The 7,573-nt window shown below is 37.0% G+C and overlaps 1 pseudogene; it reads right to left on the bottom strand.

Annotated features, from left to right (window-relative positions):
• Nucleotides 1-5,446: 5,446 nt before the first annotated feature.
• Nucleotides 5,447-6,511, bottom strand: LOC141554956 (polycomb group RING finger protein 3 pseudogene; annotated as a pseudogene).
• Between the last annotated feature and the right edge of the window lie 1,062 nt (nt 6,512-7,573).

Raw genomic sequence — 7,573 nt, 5'->3', positions numbered from 1 at the left:
CAACTTCTGCTTTTGCTTGATCAGAGATAAGGATAGCTACCCCTGCTTTTTTGGCTTTACCTAAAGCATAATAGATTCTGCTCCAACCTTTTACCTTTACTCTATATGTATCTCCCTGCTTTAAGTGTGTTTCCTGTAAACAACATATTGTAGGGTTCTGACTTTTGATCCAGTCTGCTATCTGTCTCTGTTTGATGGGAGCATTCCTTCCCATTCACATTTACAGTTAAAATTACTAATTCTGTATTTCCTGCCATCATATTATCCCCAGATTATACTTTTTCCCTTGACCCCCCTTAGCCCCTTCCCCAATATTTAATTTATATATAGAGAGAATTCTCTGAAAAACAAATATGACAATTATTTACTCTTTGAGCCTCTTCTGATGAGAGTAAGATTTACACAATGATTCTCCCCCTCTCTAAATTCCCTCAGATATTTTCTATGCCTCTTCCTGGGATGTAGTTTCCCTTTTTTTAATCACACCCTCCCCTTTTTCTGATACTACCCCCTTCCATTTACTACACCCCCCTTTTTTTTCTTTTATATCAGTAAAATCAAATTATCCATGCGTACTTTCTATATACCCACAACAGAGATATAGTTCTCAAGGGTTCTGTGTACCTTTTTCTGTTTTTCTTCAGTCTTGTGGATGTAGATCAAATTTTTTGTTTAAGTCTGGTTTTTTTTTTTAGAAACATATGGAATTCCTCTATTTCATTGAATGACCATCTTCTTCCATGGAAAAAGATGCTAAACTTAGCTGGGTAGTTTATTCTTGGTTGCAATCCTTGGATCTTTTGCCTTTCAGAATATCAGGTTCCAGGCCCTTCTGTCTTTTAATGTGGAGGCAGCCAGATCTTTTGTGACCCTTATTGTGGCACCTTGGTATTTAAGTTTTTTTTTCTAGCTGCTTGCAGGATTTTCTCCTTTGTGTGGTAATTCTGCAGCTTAGCCACAATATTCCGTGGTGTTCTTTTTTTAGGGTCTATTTCAGAAGGAGTTCGATGAATTCTTTCAACATCTACTTTCCCCTCTGTTTCTATTATCTCTGGACAGTTCTCTTTGATAGTTTCCTATAAAATAGGATCGAGGTTCTTTTTTTGGTCATAGTTTTTGGAAAGTCCAATGATCCCCAGATTATCTCTCCTAGATCTATTTTCCAGGTCTATAGATTTTCGCAGTAAGTATTTGATGTTGTTCTCCAACTTCTCATTTTGTTTTGTTTTGTTTGACTGATTCTTGGGTTCTCTGTGAATCATTCATTTCTATTTGTTCCTTCCTGACTTTTAAGGAGTTATTTTCTTCTTTCACAGTTTTTAGTTCTTTTTGTAAATGCCCAATTTCGTTTTTAAATGAATTACTTTGCTCTATTGAATTTTTTTCCATTTCCCTAATTTTTTTTTTTTTTGAGAATTTTCTTTTTCCAATTCAGAAATCCTATTTTCTTGGGACTTTTTTATCTTCTCCAATTCAGAAATCCTATTTTCCTGTGATTTTTTTTACCTTTTCTAATTCACTAATTTTGTTTCCCTGCATCTCCTGTGAATTCTTTATTTTTTCCAACTCCAATTTCAGGACGTTGTTATTCTCTATCATAGCTTTCCTTTCCTTTCCCCATTTTTCTTCAAACTCTCTTAACTTTTTAATAGTCTCTTCTAGGAGAGAGTTATGTGATGGGGGGCAGGAATTGTTCCCCTTTAGGTTGTTATCTGCTGACTCTCCGCTGTTAACTTCCTCGGGGTTGGATACCCGCTCTTTCTCTGTGTAGAAGGAATCTATGTTTTTTTTGGGCTTCTTGCTCATACTTAAAAAATCTTTTGGGGTCTGTCACTGGGGTAGGAAATTATTTATTTATTTCTTTAACAGCTTCCTCCCAGACTGGATGGATGCAGCAGCCCCTGTGCCTGAGCTAAGAGAGAGCTCTGGGAGAGAGTTCCCCACCCCCTCCCTGGACGTGCCCCAGAGGTGATCAGCACTGCTGTGCCCTGAGGGCGCTGTGTTTTAGCAGCTTCCCTGAGGTTGAAACTGAACAGTAAAGGCGACTCAAAGCCTAGCCTATGTGTCCTGGTGGGTTGTGGATGTCTGCAGCAGGTGCCGTGAAAAGCCCCTGTGCTCAAACTGGAAGTGTCTGCCAGGAACCGCGGTCCCTAGTTCAAAGGTTCTGCTTCTCTGGGACTTCTGTTCCACAGCCTCCAGCCAGCCGAGCCAGGCGCTATGAGTTACTGCCCCGCCCACTCTTCAATCTCTTAAGTACCCTGAGGTAAAAGCCTGGATTGCCTATGTCCCGGTGCAGAGATTTGCTGAGTCACCCCTGGGATCCCGGAAGATCCAATATAGCTTTAAATTTTAAAGTGGCTTATATTTCTCCTCTGATCTGCTGTTTTATAAGCAGAGAAGAGCTAACAGCCTGTGCCAGATTCTTTTATGTCAGTGGATTCTCTGATCCCAGAGCCCTCCCCAGCACGACCGGCGCAGTGTGCCACTACCCCACCGTCTGTGCTGGCCTCTCTTCTTCCTCCCCTGGAAGCTGACCTTTCCTGCTGAAACTCCAGATTCTCTTCAGCTGGTAAGTCGTGCTTCCAGTCCTTGTGGATTCTATCAGTGCAACGCTATTTCTGAGGCTGATTAAATCTAGTTGGTTGTGAGGGAAGAAAGGAGCTTACACAGTGGCATGTATCTTCTCCGCCATCTTGGCTCTGCCCCCTCGCCACTGAAGTTTTATCAGGTTAACACACTTACAAAAGCAGAGTTAAACACAATAATTAACAATCAATAACCAGTTAGAGATGTTAATACTGGCTTCCATATATTATCTAGTTATCTATACATAGATTACCTATATTTAAACATTGACATAGCACCATAGCAAATTCAAGTGATTTTAAGTTAGTTACAAACTTACAAATATGTATGTATAATGCAGATTGTTATGAGGCCAAGTTACACCTGACTGTGAATTATTTTTAATCTGAATTTGCATGTTGATACTGTTTAATCCTTTCTCAGTTTCATCACACAGGAAACTACCCAAGTTTTAAATGTTTTGCTTAAAATTGCATTGCAGTAATTTCTCGTCTTGTAGAATGCTTCAGCAAATTATGTATTTTGAGGTAGACAGGTAACATTTATTATATATACACATATCTAATCATTAAACCCTCACATGGTAAATCTGATTTAGATGGGTCATCAGGCTATGAACTTGGGCAAGTCAACAATTCAAACTGTACTAGAAGTGAACTTAACTAGTTTATATAAAGAAGTTGGTTTTAAATAGTCTGACTTAATACTTTTGTGTTTAGGTTTTTAATTGCCTTATTTATGGTCAAATGGATTGAATTAATTTAATTAGCTGTTTTTGTAGCTAAGAATGATGTTGCATTAACTATTAATTCCTTCCATTTCATGCATATAAAATGTGAAATGGGAAGGAAAAAAAAGGCGTATGAAGGCGTCCAATTATATTACCTTCAATAATGAAATCATGAACTCAGCCAGCAAAGAAACAAATGGTGAGGGAGCTACAGTTACCTAAGTGCCAGCACTGCCAAAGACACCTGCTAGACCAAACATCCTAGGAAAACAGGCTCTGCTTGGATCCAGCCTCGGTCTGCTACCACTGAGCTAGAAGGGTGAACTGGACAAGCTCTGCAGGTTCTTTGCAGCTGATGGCATTAATGGTTGTTTTAAACTTGGATTTTTCCAGTTCATAATAAACAGAAATAGGGAGCAAGGGCAGAAGGATGTGTCCAAAACTGCATCTGGGGTGCTCACTTGATAACTTCGGCATAGATTACTTCAGTAAATGGCTCCATTTTCATTCTTACTTAATCATACTCCCAATCACTGTCTTAATGAACAATGTTTGCATGTTGGCAAATAGGGGTTTACTGTTCTGTATAAAGCCAAAGATACGCACGTTTTGGAGAAGAAAGGGTTTAACAAAACCATATGCTGACTGGCATTTTCAGCTTAACAAGTAAAAAAGCAACTTCTATTGGTCAAGAATGATTAGGATTCATTCTGAGTCCTTGTTCATCTCTTTCTATACCAGTCAGCAGTTAAAATGTGTAGCTTGCAGAAATCATTCTAGATTTAACATTTACCTCAGAGAATATAGGCTGGGCACACATGCATACAAGACAAAGCAAAGAGCCAAGTCAATTATGTGGGGCAAATCAGATTAAAATGTTGGCCTCATTTGGCCTAAAATGGACAGAAATTGCCTCATTTCTCTACTTCCTCTTTGTGTAGATGGGTACTGCATTCAGGAGGTTTTTTGTTTTTGTTTTTTTGTTTTTGCTTTCTTCCAGCCTGATAGTTACTAACTTAAGCTAAGATCTCAATGAAGCTTTAACTCCTCAACTTTGTAGTCACTACTCAAACACTATCAATTAAATCAGGCCCCTAAATAACAAAAATTATGCATCATGTCTCTGGATTGCTAAAGCATATGTGAAATAAAGGTGGGGGAAGGACAAGTGGACAATAATGATATCAACATATCACATAATTTTTTTCCATAGAAATGATTAAAGAAAAATTAGAATTTTTCTGTAAGCTACTGTTAAAAATACTAAAAGCAATATATAACACTCAGCTCTAAGAACAAAAAAATTTCTATTGCACTGTCTTCATGACTAGTGATACATTTTTAAAGCAAAAGTTACCTCCCAAATAAGAATAGATTTCTGCAAGTTCTAACTCTGTATGACACGTCTACCTTAAAATAAGTTCAAGTAACATATTAAGCACTTATGAGTATTTTTGTTAAGTGATCTGATGATATTTTATGCTATATAGTAAAATAGAGAGGCAAATTGGGGGAACTAATATCTTCCTTTTATTTAATATGGAAACTTTAATGCCATGATTAAATTATAAAATTAATGGAATTCCCTATTGATATGTTATTAAATAAAAATTTAATAAAAATCTAAGTCTTCAGAAAGTTAAAGGCAACATAAGTATAGTCAATCACCACCAAAAGGGATTTGCAGTGGCTTTGGAAGGACTGGATGAAAGCCAAAATATTGAGGCAAACAATGAAATCAAATTCATAAAATATACTGAAATTAATTCCACTTTTCAAGACATGGAAAGCAAGCAAAAGTAATTTGGTGTCAGGAAAGTGACATTTATATCACTATTACATTTATTAATCTGTCTTGTGAAATCGCAGCAAAGAGACGAATGCTATTTAGCTACATAAAACTGTGAAGTGTTTTCATAATCTGTAAACTTAGTGCTGGTAGCGTCTTGTTGAGTTGTGAATTCTTTTTTCGTACAAAAGGTATAAATATTCTCTTTCAGAAATCGGGTTCCCACGTCACCCAGAAGAAAGATTCTGAAGTATGGTGTGCTGTGAGATCACTGGTCCTCCAGAACAATTCTACTGGGTCATATGATGTGAGTTAAGTGATCCACTGAGAAGATGCTTGGTGATAGTCTCTGCAAAAAACTCTGTCCCAAAGGACACTAAAGGTCTCTTACAGCAAGTCCATTTTGGGTCTGTAATGTAGAAGGAGACGTGCTTTCTTAAATCTCCATCTAGTAACTACTACAAACTTGAGTGTGTGGTCCTTGCCAAGAATTTCTTCATTGCATAATATATCCAGCTCATTGAAAGATGAAAGATTAATTTTTTTGGCAATGAACTTCTTCAGATGCAAGACTGTTGCCTGTGCTGAGCAGCGGATCCATTTTCATTTCAATCCACGTAATTTGCTGCTATTGCATTCCAGGCAGATGCTTACCTGTTCATCACTTCTGTGATAGTCATTATCCTCTTCTTGTTTTTCTTCTGATGTTTCTTTGTTAGAATTCTCATCGGCTTTTGTTTCACCATTCCGATGTGAGTCTAAGTGCTGCTTTGCAGAGCAAGTCTCCCCTTTGATGTCTCCAGGCACCTCCATGCCCAATTTGTGATAGAATTCTCTTTGTTTCCTCATTTCCGCTTCTTGGAGGCCTGGTACCAATTTGTAAACAATATCTTGCATTGTCCTATCATGACCAATGTATTGCAGCAGATGACTCTGATGAATAACAATTCTACACATAGGACAAGTGTTATTTTCTTCCAAATACTTTACCAGGCAACTTCTTCAGAAGGTATGCAAACACTCTGTTACAGTTGTAGCATCAATAAGGTGTCCATTGCACAGGCGACATCTGATATGGGCATTTATGTCCCAAAGCTTAATCTTTCTGGTGAACATCTTTGGTGTCTCTTCTAGATGTTTTATTTGTCTTCAGTTTGTCTTCTCATTGGGTTTTTATGCTACTGGCTTTACTCTGTTATCCCGGGTAGTCTGTCTTAGTTTGTATTCTGGCTCTTCACCCTTGCTCCTTTCCTCAGTTTCTTGTTTATTTTCCATTTTCTAGCAGACAGACTGGAATCTCATGCTACATTTTGGAAACTTTAAAAACTAGAGTTCATTTTACTTGTAAAAATACTGATGACAGTGTACCACTTCACACAGCCTTATGATAGTTTGTGCAGCTTCCCAAGCTGCTAGTCGCCGATCAGCTGGGCCCCAAAAAGGAGGAAAAAAAAAATCCGTCCTGAGCTTAAAACAAAGAGGCAGAAATGACCGAGCCCAGCCCAGAGAGGAGTCGAGGGCCCAGCGTTCCGAGCATGCGCACTGCGCCGTCCCGGCACCCGGGGCTCCCCCCGCCCCTCATACCAAGTATGGATTTTAGGAAAATCTTTGAAAAAATAAAAACATATAAACTGCGGATAAAACGATAAGAACTGGGTTAGATGACTATATATTTAGGTTACTTAAAGTGGCTGAATGATCAAACACAAAGTATTATTAATAATGGATCAAAAATGACAGTGAAGGGATTAAATGCTACAAAATAATTTCCAATATTTACAGAGTTCTTAATGCATCAAGCATCTTACAAGAACCAATTCACACTAATTTCATATCCCATTCATTACAAAATCTTTTGCAAACCAGAAGCACACCTCCTCCAAAATCTTGCAGCTGAAGAAGGACAAAAGATATAGACATTTTTGGTTTTAATGGTAGAGGGAATTCTCACATGAGGAGACTCCCTCTATCAAAGCAGATGAGCCTTGTACGTTCTCTATAATTAAAAAAAAAATAAATAATTTTTTAAAAAATAAATATTTAAAATAAAAATTAAATATTTTAAAATATTAAATTATAAAATATTGAGGATATAAAATATAATATTTCATAATTATATAATCCAGATCTTCTTAGTTCAAATGCCATGGCTCTAAGCATTATACCATACTATCTTTTAGTAGAGGACAGATAAATTAAGTAGTATAAAATCTAAAATCTTTTTCACATGAAATAATCAGTATAATTATAAGAAGAAAATGTGGAGATATAAATTTTTTTTTGATAAAACTTGATAGAAGTTTGAAGAATAAAATTGTAAAGAATTAACAGGAGCATAGACTTGGAAAAGTTACTGTTGAAGCTATGATTTGTTCAGAAAGGGTTGGACATGAATAAAATGACTCAAAAAAAAAAAAAAAACCCAACCACAAACGAACAATTTGTCAAGAATATATTTCATGAAAAGT

Source organism: Sminthopsis crassicaudata, chromosome 1 (assembly GCF_048593235.1).
Source record: "Sminthopsis crassicaudata isolate SCR6 chromosome 1, ASM4859323v1, whole genome shotgun sequence".
In the NCBI taxonomy this organism is placed as follows: domain Eukaryota; kingdom Metazoa; phylum Chordata; class Mammalia; order Dasyuromorphia; family Dasyuridae; genus Sminthopsis; species Sminthopsis crassicaudata.
The sequence above is the reverse complement of the archived record's forward strand: the minus strand, read 5'-3'. Positions and strand labels throughout refer to the sequence as shown.